The following is a 14683-nucleotide window of genomic DNA, read 5'->3' on the forward strand; positions in this document are numbered from 1 at the left end:
AGTCCAAGGGACTCTCAAGAGTCTTCTCCAACACCACAGTTCAAAAGCATCAATTCCTCTGCACTCAGCCTTCTTCATAGTCCAACTCTCACATACATACATGACTACTGGAAAAACCATAGCTTTGACTAGACAGACCTTTGTTGGCAAAGTAATATCTCTGCTTTTTAATATGCTGACTAGGTTGGTCATAGCTTTTCTTCCAAGGAGCAAGCACCTTTTAATTTCATGGTTGCAGTCACCATCTGCAGTGATTTTGGAGCCCAAGAAAATAAAGTTTCTCACTATTTCCATTGTTTCCCCATCTATTTCCCATGAAGTGATAGGACCAGATGCCATGATTTTAGTTTTTTGAATGTTGAGTTTTAAGCCAGATTTTTCACTCTCTTCTTTTACTTTCATCAAGAGGCTCTTCAGTTCCTCTTTGCTTTCTGCCGTAAGGGTGGTGTCATAAATGTTTGCAAGCTCAGTTGCTAAGTTGGGTCTGACTGTTGCGGCCCCAAGGACTATAGCCCGCCAGGCTCCTCTAGCCATGGGATTCTCTAGGCAAGAATACTGGAGTGGGTTGCCATTTCCTTCCCCATGTGACGTTTTCTTCATTCATTGATCACTATCTGAAATGATTTTTACTTATATATTTTCACCAGCCACCTGAATGTTAGTTGTTTATAAAAGCAACTATTTTGTCTGTCATGTTCATCCCTCTATCTCCAAGATCTATTTTTCAATATAGGATCTTCTTTTCCAATTTTACCAAATCCAGTTTAAATTATAAACTGGAAAAATTCCATACAGGGTTAAATTCCTGATTGTATTGTTTTCTGAAAAACTTAATCTGATGAGGCTGAAATGAAAATAACAACTATGGGGAGAGGAATGTCAAATAAAATTTTCATTTGCTTATTTAGGTCTTCCCTTTCCTGTCTAGTGTGACTTTTTATAGTTTTTTGTGGTCAGGAAGTTCCATTTTCATCAGCTGACCCTGATCTCTATATTGATTCAATTCAGCTGCTATTTATCAGGCAAACGTGTACAGAGTTCACAGCATCAAACCAGGCAGGGGCCAAACCATGGACGGAGTGTCTCTTCTCCGGAGATAAGGGGTCTTATCATTCATGGGACTCTTTACACTTTCAACAATTGATTCTTTTGGCCTTTCAATTATCTGCTTAATTGTTTAGCTTTTGTTGGCATTCAGTATCTGTGAGTGGGGAAATAGTTGCAGATAGTTTGAGATGTGAAAAATCTCACCTACCTACATCAGTTTAAATGGTTCCTGGTTGCAAAGTACTAAATATGGCTGTTCATTCATAAAAAACAATAAAATAGAACTCTCTGTACACAGAGAAATGGTCTGGAAGGTACCCAGAATGCTCTCTGGGAAAGAAGCAAGACTTGAAAAGGAGAGTAAAGGCTTTACCTGTGAAGTGGGAATTTTTTCCATAATCAGAATACTTTTGTATGTTATTTATATAATTAAAATGATTTTTAAAAATAAGTGTGTGAAAGGAAAATTCATGTTAAATGTCCTATTTTCAAATTCCATACCAAGCTCAAAAGTGAGAGAAGAGCTCAACTCTCAATGAGATAATACAGTTTCATGACATTCACAACCAGGAGAAAGGAGAGAAGTGATCCTGGCGGTCTTCAGTGATTCTTTTGTAAGAAGCTGTGTGTTCCCAGCAGATGTTTTATTGATGACTCATGGTCCGCATCTCATTCCCCAAGCACTTTCAGTTCCCTACTGAGACTTTCCATCTCTTCCCGATGCTGCGTTCCCCTACTCTACAAAGCTACCATCTTGTACCACTGCCAGTTTGTGACCTTTACTACTGCTGCTGACCAGACATTGATGGGAGGTCAGTTTTCATTTTTGTCAGTCATCCTGCTAGCCAAGCCCCTAGCATAGGCTAAGTCACTTTAGTCATGTCCGACTCCTTGTGACCCTATGGACTGTATAGCCCACAAGGCTCCTTTGTCCAAGGGATTCTCCAGGCAAGAATACTAAATTGGGTTGCCATTTCCTCCTCCAGGGGATCTTTCACAACCCCGGGGACTGAACCCATGTCTCTTATGTCTCCTGCATTGGCAGGTGGGTTCTTTACCACTATCCAAGCCCCTATCCCCTCCTACAGACACTAGGTGTACCCTCAGCTCTTCTGGTGACTAGACCAGGCTAAAACCTTAACTCAAGGGCGGTCAAAACATATAGCCTAGTTCACTGTCCATGATACTCTGGCATGAAAAGTCTTTCCAAACAAGAATCAGTTAGCTTCAGCCACCTAATTTCCAGGAATTAGAATTAAGAAACACTGAGAGGAGGGGCAGCTTGCAGTGAGAACTGTTCAGCTTATGTAAAAGAAGGAGGCTTTGAAGGAAAGCAGAGGCTGTGAGGAGCCATGAGCAGCCTGACGTCGAGAGGAAGCAGAATCGATGGACACATGGATGCTTTAAGAAAACAACAAAATTCTGTAAAGCAATTATCCTTCAATAAAAAATAAATTATAAAAAAGAAAATATTGTGAGTAAGTGTGGGAAAGGCAATCAACAGTGAAAGAGAATCAGAGTTGCCTAGAGGAACAAATCTGCAGAGAGTAAGTGCAGCAGGTTCCAGAAGACACAGAAACTCCATCATCTGAACTCCCAGAAGGCTCTTGGCATGTCCATGAGTTTCTCATTGCAGTCTCCTCCAGCCTGGCTCTGACACTATTCAGACCTTCCTGAAACCTGGGTGTTCTGCTTTTCTGGCGTTCTCTGAGACTTGACCATGAGGCTGAGATCACTGTTTCCTCATTTTTATAGGATTAAATATAGCATGTTCTTCATGCCTTGAGGTGATCTGAGTCTTTGGAGAAGGAAATGGAAACCCACTCCAGTATTCTTGCCTGAGAAATCCCATGCACAGAGGAGCCTGGGCAGGCTACAGCACACGGGGTTGCAAAGAGTCAGACACCATTTAGCAACTGAGCATGCATGCGTTGAGTCTTAGTCTTCAAATCTAGAGACCCTAACTCAAATGGTCTCTTTGCCCTGCAGGTGTCCCCTTAGCACAGAAGGTGGAATAGGTACAGCTGAGCATCATGGAAAAGGCATGGTCTTCCAAACACATCGGTCTGAGCTGCAGGCCAGCATCTGCCACCTGTGCGCTGTGGAGGCTTTGGGTAGGTTACTTACCTACTTTTAGTATTTGCCCTTCCTACCTGGAAATGCCTGTGGCTCAGGACTGCTGTCAGGCCCAAGAATGGTTTATGTCAGGAGCTGGCATGATGCCCCACACAGTGCTTGGTACAAGTTCACGCCCTTCCTTCTCTCTGAATGCTCCCCATCTTGCACAATAGAACCCCACCCACCCATTACCCTTCAGGGCAACAGCTATAGTTAAAATTGTCTGCTTCCTGTCTCCCTGGCTTCTGCTGTTTAACTCTTTTGAGCTCATACACTGAAAGAGTGAAAGCCAGTCTGGTCCTAGCCATAAACATAAATCTGAGGTCAGAGTTTGGGACCATTTCATATGGTAGCTACCGAGAGTTCAGTAGAAGAATATGGTTGGAAGCCCACTATAATGTAATCAGTTTCACAGGGAATTACCAGAGTTTCACAGGGAGTTTCACAGGGGACAGGGAGTTACCTTTTTTATATCCACCCTCAGTCAAGCTGCCATCAACAATTTCTGCACAAGATATGCCAAGATCAGAGGACCACAACACTGTATGTGATGAACTGTGGCACAGAGCGATTAAATCACAGTTTATTCCAAATTTCACTTATTCAGGATTTACAAATGTATGATAATTTTTGAACAGTGTGATTAAATATTGTAAAGATGGTGTTTAACTGCCTTGTGTGTGTTGGGGCGGGGGGGCAGTGGATGGAGGGAGTCAGTCATGTTAGGCTCTTTGTGACCCCGTGGTCTGCAGCCCGCCCGGCTCCTCTATCCATGGGATTTTCCTTGCAAGAATACTAGAGTGGGTTGCCATTTCCTTCTCCAGGGGATCTTTCAGACTCAGGAATCAAACCCACATCTCCCAAGTCTCCTGCATTGCAGGCAGATTCCTTACCACTGAGCCACCCAGATCTTAACTAGGACTAATTAAGATTTAATCTAAAAGTGTCTCCTGTATGGGGCAATACTGTCCTGCTCCTAGACAGGGTTAAGGATTTATGGGCGAGTGACTCAATAGCTGCTCTGTCTCTCCAGAAATCAGCAAACATCTATAAAGCTTGCTGAGCTCCACCAGAGTATTACTATGTAGAAAAATACGGTGGTATTGTGTTTATGGTGGAGCCAGATTACCCTAAAATCATAACATTCAAGACACATCTAAACATATACTCTTCCTGAGAAACTAATCTGCCTGTTTTCCCTGCTTGGACCTGTTTTTCCTGCAAACCTTCAGAGTGGAATTTTTTTTTAAGGGACCTGTATAAATCTCTCTGGAGTTGTTCATTCTAAATTCTTTATTTTCTAGTAATCTCAAAGAAGGGGCTTTCTGTGCCCTGCTGACCTCCTTCGCTCAGAACAAAACAAAAGAAAACATAGACCAGAAAACTGAGCATCCTCAGGAATCTAACCAGGCAATGTGAAATATGCACAGTCCACAAGTTCCATCAGTTATTTCTTAGGCATAAAAGACAAGTGCAAGTATTCCACCAGCTTAAAGATCTGCCTTAAAAAGTACAAACCGCAGAATCAATAATTCTCTAAGGACAGTGAAATGAGGAAATCTTTTATGAAAAACCAGTGGGAAAACTTGGTAGATCATTCGTCGTCCTTCCTACCATGCACAAATTTTCCCCCTAAATACATGCTGAGTCAGGGTAAATCCCAGTTTGAAAAGACAATAACACACCTTCTGCAGGAAGTTCACTATGACTCAGTTAGACAAGGTAGAGATAAATCTAGAACTGAAAATAATAGTTGCATCCTCTAGGAACCGGTCATCTGTCATGTAACATACATGTATGTTCTGTGCCTTTGTCTAGATAGTTGAACAGAACTTGTATAAATCAGTAAAAAATGTTGTTAATTTAATAAATAAAATGATGGACTGACTTTTCAAATGGAAATCTTTTCTGTGAGAGGTTCCATATCAAGGACAATCCAAAATAGCTTGCTTAGGTTGCAACACAAATGCCAGTACTCAAGGGGAGAATATGCCTCAAGAAAAGGTCAAGTTAAACTCAAAGAGTAAGACATGGCATATAATTACCATCTCCCCATGTGACATCTAGTTGTCACAGAACTGCCATCAGACAAGATAATAGATGGAAAGGAACACCTGAAAGGGGAAGAATCAAAATTAATGAAATTGTTCAATAAATAGAATGATGAGAATGCTGTCTTTAGCAGTGTCACACCACAAATCCAGTGTCATTATAATGTTATGCTATATAAAATCCAGTTATTTCTCATGATTAAATGACTTAGGGTGAGGACCAAGACATACCATTTTCTCAATCATTTATAAGACATTTTTCTTTCATCACTGTCATCATTCAACATTGAAGAAACCACTCTGTGTTTCATAAGAGGAGGAGCCAGGAGGGCTACCTTCTACTACAGTTAAGTCTCTTTCCCTACTGCTTCAGCTCAAAGTGTTTTCTATTTTCTTTGAGAAAAGACCCATTCTGTTCCCTTTGGCTATCTGTCCTGTTCTGTCCTAGGTTTGGTGTGCTTCGTGGGACTCTCATGCCTAAAGTGATTCCCGACCTTACACACATTTTCTACTTTTCTTAATTCCTCCAGGACAGTGCTGAGCAGGTCCCAGACATTGATGGAAGTGAAATCAATCAAACATCCCATCACTCAGGCTCTCCTTTCATGATTAAGGATGTTTTCCTTCCAGAATCCTGACTCTTCCTTTTCTGTGTCTCAGGAAATGGTAACACCATCTTTTCCATCAAGAATCATTACAATGAACATAACATTTTTTTTTCAGACAAATAACCCTGAGTTTTTCTCTGAAGTCCCTTAGTTTTCTTAGAATTCTTTTGTGTTCCTTCAAGTGGCCTTAAGTAACTGAGTGGTATGTACGCCTGTTTATTGTGCTGTCTCTCTGGCACTCATCCTGTTTCTCCTTGGAGCTCCTTTTGAGCTCAACAGAGTCTCTATACAGAAAGAGTCATTGTGTGGGAATAGACACCCTGCCTGGCATGATGAAGAGCTCTCAGAAAAGACAGCCTTTATTTTTACTCAGAGATTAACCTGATTAATTGTAAAGCCATCATTTTTTAAAAATAGCACCTCAAGGAGACAAACAGAATGAACTAAGTACCACTTTATGGAGTTTTAGAGTTGCAAAACATTCACAATACTGATTATAATCTCCAGAAAATTGAAGTTCAGAAAGCAGTCATTGGCTTCCAGATTGCTTTACTTCCCCTCCATTGGATCATGTAGAACTTGCCTATTCCTCCTGAGGGTCCTTGGCAAGACCTTCTTGTTCATTCTTCTCTAAGTGTGGTTATTAATTAATTAGTTCTATTATATATTAATTTATTCACTCAATACCGCCTCCCAAACCCTGCTGCTCATTCCAAAAAGGATTTAAGGTAGATTGTCATCATTCTTGTGGGAAAACAAGAGGACTGCTCTGTTTCTCAGTGTTTTTTCACAAAGCCCTTTATCCCCAAGCTGGCCTTCTGTTCCTTATCTCTTTCATCCAAGAAGCAAGGCCTGGTCTTTGGAGAAGGGCCCTACTTTTCTCCTCTAAGGCAGTTTTGCAGTATCTGGTTGGAACAGTGGCCAGAATATGCCTTGCTCTCTGTCCAGTACTTCACTTGGAAGAGAAATGGTTTGTATCACCTTTGACTTTAAAATCCCATATACAAAATATCTAATTTTTTAAAAAATTGAAGAAGGACTTCCCTGGAGGTCCAGTGGTTAAGACTTCACCTTCCAGTGCAGGGGGTATGGGTTTGATCCCTGGGTCGGAGGACTTAAGGAGCGGCTGCAAAACCAAAATACAAAACAAACAATATTATAACAAATTCAATAAAGTCTTCAAATACAGTTCACATTAAAAAAAAAAATCTTTGGGAAGAAACTAAAAAGAAAAAGAAATTTCAAGCAGCTTCCCTTACTTAGAAGCAGATTAATTGTCCATGCATTTTAAATGAATCCAAATCATGACAAGAAATATCACGAACTGGGCCAATGAGAGCTTGTTTCAGAAATGGAAACTGATAACTAAAAATGTATCCATGCATTTTCTACTTATGTTTGTTCATTTCATGTGTGATGCTTCTAGAATGTCTGCCATTACAGAAATAGGTGATTTTTTTTCAGCCCTTTCAATTGCCGTAGTGAATTTTAGATTCCTCCCATCTGTGATCCAGCCATACCATACAACGGTTTCTCATGTCCTTCTGTCTGCTTTAGGAAAATGCCTCTAGTTTTCCTGGGGATGTTTTTCCTATAGGAAGAATTCAGAGAGAAAATAACTCAGTTGATAAACGTGATCAAAATGGACCTAGTCTTTGCCATATGGTGGGAATTATGGAGAGATTCTTTATCATCCCATTATACTCAGCTGTTGTTTACTTTTTGTGAATTGAATGTTGACAGTTATAGTTTGAGGGTTTTTTTTAAAAACAGCATATGCTGAACAAGATAAAATATTTAGAACAACTTACTCTGGACTTAGCAATTATACTACATTCTTCCAGCCCATGTATGACTAAATTAGAACATTTAGTAATGTTTGGAGACAACTCCCACACTTCGTAAGCACCAAAGGAAAAAAATATAATTTATTTAATTGGTTTTCATTTGAAAGGGAAATAACCCCATTTCAAGCATCTCAGTGTTAGAAAAGGCACTGTGTATTCCCCATGAAAATACACAGATGCTCATACATTTGGGAAATTAACATATATCTTCCACAAGGAAACATATGAAGGCTATTTCATTACATTACAACCATTCCTTTCACCCACGTTTTTGCAGAATCACTGCCAGTCACCTCGTCTTCCCCTCATCTACTCTTTACAGAAGCCCTGAACTTCAGACCAGAGATGAGCCTTTTAAATTATCATTGGTTTCCAGTGTCACCATTGACAGACATCACTGATTCAATAGGCATTTAAGGGAAGCCTCCTCAATTGTGCCAGGCCTGTGCTGGGCACTAGGAATCTGAGATGAACTCAGTGTGATCCCTTCTTCAAAGACCTCCAGACTTAAAGGCAGAGTCAAAGAAGAAAATGCAGAATTATAATGCTGTAGTGGAGAGGGGGCACAGAGGGACACCTCAATCAGCCAGAATGGGAAATGATGGCTGTAGGATAGCTAAGAAATATTACCAACAGCAGGCAATGTTTGAGTGAGTAAGGTGGAGAGAGAAGCTTCATGCAATGATATCCCTGACTCAAAGTCAGGAGAAAGCACCCTGAGTCAGTGATCACTATTGGTTCACTGGTGAGCTGAGGGAAGAGGGGAATCAGACTGAACAGTTAGGTGCAGAGCAGATGGTGTTGGGCTTTGCATTTGAACTTTACCCTGAAGGCAGTGGGGAACACATGAAGAATTGTGAAATTTCTCTGGTGTTCCATCTGGGAGGCTGGTGAGGAGCTGAACAGAGGGCAGCCTATGCTGTATGAACCTGAACCAACACTGTGGCAAAGGAATGTAGACTTGAGTGAGTGCTCAGGGTGGATCAAATGTGTCTGATGTGTGGGAAATCTTGTTTGCAGGAGAGCTTAGGTAGAAACACTGGAGGGGGGAAAAAGAATTGCTGTGTCTCTGTTGACTTAAAAATGCACAATGTGAGAGATGTGAGTTTTTTATCTGGGGCAAAATGAAGACTGTAGTCTGGGAGACAGCACCTCAGATAGCTATGAGAAACTGCTCCAAAGAGGCAAGGGGGACAGACAGTATATATGTGATTTTGGTAAATGGGGAATACATGCAATCCAGCACATATATATATATATATATATATATATATATATATATATATATTTGTAGAAATTTCTGCTCATCTTGTGAAGCTTCTGCTAGTCACGAGGAATAGTCATCACCATGAAGGATTTTAGTGCTTTTTTAGATATGAGAAGATATAAGAATTGAGCTCATAAAATCAGCTTCTGAGAATATCTAATTATCTGCAGACGTGTTCTGGCAGGTTTTTTTTCTGAGCACAGAGTGCTTCATTTCTACTTTCCAGCCTGAACTCCTTCAGGGGGTATTGAAGGTCAGCAGCTGCAGCAGCACATGATTTAATCCTTGTGGAGGTAGATGGTAAGCACCCATGGCAAGGACCAATTTGTAGTTGACAAGGCCCCCTCATGGTCATAAATTTGACCATACTTCAGGAGGTATTTTACAACCATTTTATCCTATAGTGCTGGGAAGGCTCATTTTTGGGTTTGGCAAAGGTTTCACTGAGAAACCACTTAATGTTTGTTACTGGACTAAGCTTTTATAGTCAGAGATATTTGGACCTGTCTTTCAATACAGTCTAGGAAAAAATTCCCTTTTGCTTTATCTTTTTATATTTAGAGTTATACTATTACATCCATTGATTGCATACAGAACTATATATTTGATAAACTGCTTTAAATTGGCTAGTCATCATTATTTTCACTGGAGATTTAGTTACACATCTGGCAATGAAAGAAACAACATTCATGAAAAATAGGCAAAGTACAAATAATATAGCTAGCAGTTTTATTAAAGTTATAAGTACAAATTAAGCCAAAAACTTTCATTAGGTGTAACCCAGTATATTCTTTGGTTATTTGACTTAATCCAGTGGGAAGTTATATACTGGCACTGTTTATAAAGCTTCTAGCCGAATTTTTTAGTGTGCTAGGCTAGTTATTCTTAGTATAATTTAATTGTTCCCAAGATAAAAGAAGCCTTAAATTTTAAATGACCATAGCCTGGTGTTAACTACATAAATCTATTCTATAATTGTGCAATCCAGCACATATTTTTTTAAAAAACCTCTATGTAATTGTGAGAGGTTTTATATTTTGACTGAATTTTTGCTTGTTGCTTTTATTGAGCTTGAGTTACTTAGAAGAAAATTCATATTATGGCCAGAGTCAGAGCAGGTATTAATTGGCCAGGTGAGAGGATTCCACCTAGTAATATTAAGAGTCACCTGAACAGGACTGAGCTTTTTGTAAAATAATTTTTTAAGGGTGATTTAATTAGAGCCTTGGAGTAGAGAAATCCACAAAGGTAATCTAGAGGTACTAGATGCAGGTAATTGGCCACAAACCAATAATTGAATTGATTTTTAAAACTAGCACAGGATCACGTCCATGATAGAAAAACATCTGATTTATATGCAAAGGTCTAAGATGTTAACACAACATTATGAGTGATCATACAAATCAGGTTCAGCATTTTGGGTAAGGTGCTTACTTTTGATGTCTTTTTTTTTTCCCCCTCCATTCTGGTGCAGGTGTAGCTTTCTTTGTTTGAGCATTATTTTAAGGTAACTTTGAGATCATCAGTTCTCTTTATAGACCTGTCTGGTGTAGTGGCCTTTAGAAGTGAGAATTAATTCAAGAGTCAAGTTCCCTTCAGTTTTACTGTGTATGAGCTAGTTAAGAGAACCTGATAAAAAGTTTTTTATCTAGGTAGGAGACAGCCCCTTTGGGTATGCATAATTTCCTGTTTGCAGCTCATGGGCATCTGAATTTTATACAGAGATTATTGACGCAAGCTTTAGAAACAAAAGAGTGGTTTTTTTTTCAAATAATTTAATTAACTTTACATTAATATAGCATAATAGCAAGGAACTATCTGGGAAATGAGTTAGTAAATACAGACCTTCATTAACAAAACTGGAATTTAACATTTACTGAAACAATCTTTTTTAAAATTACCTTTATTTTTACCAAATATATTCAACAAATTAAGACTAATTTGTTGCAAAATAAGTTTGGTTTAAAATTTTAATATTTATTGAAACCTAACTTTTATTTTATTTTATTTTTTTATGTTTTAAATGTAGAAGAGAATTTATTTATAAAGGGTGTCAAATCTACAAAGATTATTCCCTAAAATATATTTTTCACTTAACTTTAAAACTTATTTAGAAAACACTTTGTTTTTCATTTACAATTCTAAAGTTTATTAAAGTCAAACTTATAATAAAACATTGAAAACATTTTATTTCCCAAAATAACACATTTCCTCTTTTTTAAAAAGCAAAATGAGTTCATCATAATTAATGCCACATACCAGATCCTGTATAATAATAATTAACCACATATTGTTAATTGCTCTGAAAATGCATTTGATTTAATTAGCTTGAAATAGAATTTTCTGTATATTGCAAAATGAACTAACGTTATTCTTTGGATAATTATTCTTCAGAAGGAATTACTCTTTTTTCAACAATCTTTTTTTTTATTTTATTGCACCTATGTTATAAATTTTTTTTTTTTAGTTTTTTATTTTTTAAATTTTAAAATCTTTAATTCTTACATGCGTTCCCAAACATGGACCCCCCTCCCACCTCCCTCCCCATAACATCTCTCTGGGTCATCCCCATGTACCAGCCGAAACCTAACTTTTAAAAAATAACACATTTACCAAATATATTTAATTAAGACTAATTTGTTGCAAAATAAGTTTGGTTTAAGAAAAAAAATTGACAATCTATATAAATATAATTGATCATATAGGCTTTCACTGTATCAATATTTTTAATAAGGAGTTTTAAACTGAAGCTTAAAAAAAAACCAAACTCTTAAGACTAGGAAGCATACACCAAGGGCTTATTATATGTTTTACGTACAGATCTAGGTGAATTCCTCCCTTTACAAGGTCCTCAAAAATACCTTGAGGTTTTTGTATCTGTTGTTGAGGTAGCTTTCCTAATTTATCTGAGAAAGTTGCTGAAAACCTGAGAGTTTACAATCTTTGGAGGGACCAGATAGAGAAAAAAGATTAATGTCTTAATTTTGCTTACAAAAGTATGATTACCAAATTACTATGTCATAATTAATTTGAGGGGAAGGTTTTCCTTACATCTGGAAAACATACATTCAACCCAGTAATTTTTTAGACAGAAACAATAAAAATCATAACCATTTTTACCAGTGTACTCAGTCCTTTTGTTAACTAACTTCTTGTTAACAGTTTATGAAGCCATCAGGTTTCTCATTAGGATTTTGAAGTTTCCTACCCAGTTTAGCATTATGGCCTGAAAGTTAGAAACTTACATTTATTTAAAAGTTTTTTTATTAATCTTTTTGAAGAGGAAGCGTTTTTTTGCAAAGGCATCAGAATAAAACCATAACTGTATATCAATAAAAGACTTAAGTCACACTTAAATTTGATTGCAATACAAAGTAACTTGGTTACTGCTGTGCTATGCAACACTTGCAGATAATAACTAGAATTAGGACTGATAACATTTCACCAGGATATGTCAGCATTTTAGGAACTCCATATAAATTTTAGAATATTTATATTAATAACATGTACCATACAATATAAATCTGAGAAGATTTATTACTCATTTGACAATACTTCCCATGTAATTTAACATAGCAAATGAACCTAATTAGTCTACCATCTCTCATTGGGATGTTTCAGGAGCACTTTGAAGCATCCCAAAGTTAGCTAGAGGTCAAAAAGACTTCATTAGAATTTGATTTAGGAAATTTTGTCAAAGAATATTAAAAGCATTTAGAACAATTAGTCAGATAAGATCATAGGTTACTGTAAAACAATAGTTATTTACTTAGCCAAAGTAACAATAAGAGATTTCAAAGATATATACGGAGCAGATAGCTTAAAAGTAAAAAAATTAAAATCTGATATTAAAGGCAGTTAAACATTTTAAGAAAACTTGTACCATGCACAGAATTTTTTTTTCAGGGTCCACTTTCCACAAAACTTTTTGTAACCATTACTTAATTTGCCCATCCAAAAACAGTCACCTGTAACTCAGATCTATTTCCTTCTTTTAGAATAAAATGCAATTCCACTCCTCACACCTTCTTTACTGAAAACATAAATCCTACTTTACTTAAGGAACCATGAACTGACCGTTATATTAGCATTTTGTAGATTGGTGAGCATAAATACCAGTGAGAGTTTAAAAAAAAATTGCTTTCTTACAGAGAACATCTTAGGATGGGACCAAACATATTTATTAATAGTTGAAATATCTTCATCTTTTCTGTAAGAGGAAGCCAGTATATAGTAATTAATGTTTTGTATCTTATTTTATTTGGGAGTGACCCGGATGTTCAATAAACTTCCTTTACTCAATTTAGCACAGCCCTAGAAATTTAATTTAGCAAAATTTAGAGAGACTAAATCGATAGAAATATTTAAAGCATAATTATTTTTTAGTAGAGGTTATTTAAAGCTTTTATTTTATTTACATTTTCTTTCCTTAAAAGTTTCTTTACATTGAATTTCTTTCCTTGCTAACAAAATTGCAATAGCTATAATAAGATTTTATTTAACTATGCTTAACCTAGGCACAATTAAAGTATTATAATGGATTAGTATATTGATGACTTTAAAACATGTTTATATTAGATTGACAAACTTTAACATTAATACCAGGTACTAATTTAATATTGGATATTTTTCAGTTTATATAAAACTGAAACTTGTTTAGCTTAATTTTCTTTTATTTTGGTAAAGATTTTTTAATTTTTTCTTAATATATATTTATTTTACTGAAGTATAGTTGACTTGCAATGTTTCAGGTGTATAGCAAGGTGATTTACTTATGTGTGTGCGTGTTAGTTGCTTCAGTCGTGTCCAACTCTTTGCGACTCCATGAACTGTAGCCCACCAGGCTCCCCTGTCCGTGGAATTCTCCAGGCCAGAATACTGGAGTGGGTTGCCATGCCCTTCTCCAGGGGATCTTCCTGACTCAGGGATGGAACCCAGGTCTCCCACATTGCAGGCAGATTCTTTACCATCTGAGCTACCTGGGAAGCCCCAATTCAGTTGTACGTATACACATATATTATTTTTGAAATTATTTTCCATTATAGGTTATTACAAGATATTGACAATAGTTCCCTAAGCTATAAAGTAAACCTTTGTTGCTTGTTGCATATCTATTTTTTTTTAAGTAGAAATCTAGCACTCTATTAATACTTAGTCAAACAAGTGGGATCAAAATGTCATAGATTTTTCAGCTAGGCAAAAATTCAGTTTTTTTCTAATTATACATTATATACATACTTTATATATAGGTATACAAAAGCCTTTTTACTATTCTTGATAAAGGCTTGAGAAAGAACATAAAAAAAAGAAGAGATGGAGAAACTGAAAAACATGAACTAAATGAAATGGGAGCACTGAATACGAAACAGGAAAAGTGAAACAAGCTAGATAAAAGGAAAAGATCATCATATAGTCCAGTTGTTTTTAAACACGGTTGCTCATTAGAGCTCTGGAGAAAAAAAAGCAATACCTGGGCATTTGTATTTTTCAAAAAATTCTGAGATGCATATGGGTTTTAAAAAGTGACTATAGGTTTTTCTATTCGATCCTAGTTTTGGTGGTATAGAGGTCTATTATTTTTCTGTTGACCCATCATGATACAATGGTCTTAAGTGATTAGTAGTTACATAATCACAATAGTAAAAAATGCTTATTGGTTTTCACAATCAATAGCCAGAAAAAAATAAAAAATAATTATGATTACAAGCCATAATGGGATAATGATTAACCTAACAATATAAAGTA

General features: G+C 36.8%; 1 protein-coding gene across 3 annotated transcripts in view; it reads right to left on the reverse strand.

The window, feature by feature from the left end:
* The window catches only part of PCED1B (PC-esterase domain containing 1B), a 190591-nt gene continuing 179908 nt past the window's right edge, over positions 4001-14683 (reverse strand). For 2 of the 3 annotated variants that reach the window (XR_001918048.1, XR_001918050.1), the window contains one exon: positions 7207-7415. The gene's annotated coding sequence lies outside the window, so the exon portion shown is untranslated. Of the gene's footprint in view, positions 6951-7206; positions 7416-14683 lie in introns of those variants that run through there. The other variant, XR_001918049.1, reaches the window with a different exon arrangement.

Source organism: Capra hircus, chromosome 5, assembly GCF_001704415.2.
Source record: "Capra hircus breed San Clemente chromosome 5, ASM170441v1, whole genome shotgun sequence".
Taxonomy (NCBI): Eukaryota; Metazoa; Chordata; class Mammalia; order Artiodactyla; family Bovidae; genus Capra; species Capra hircus.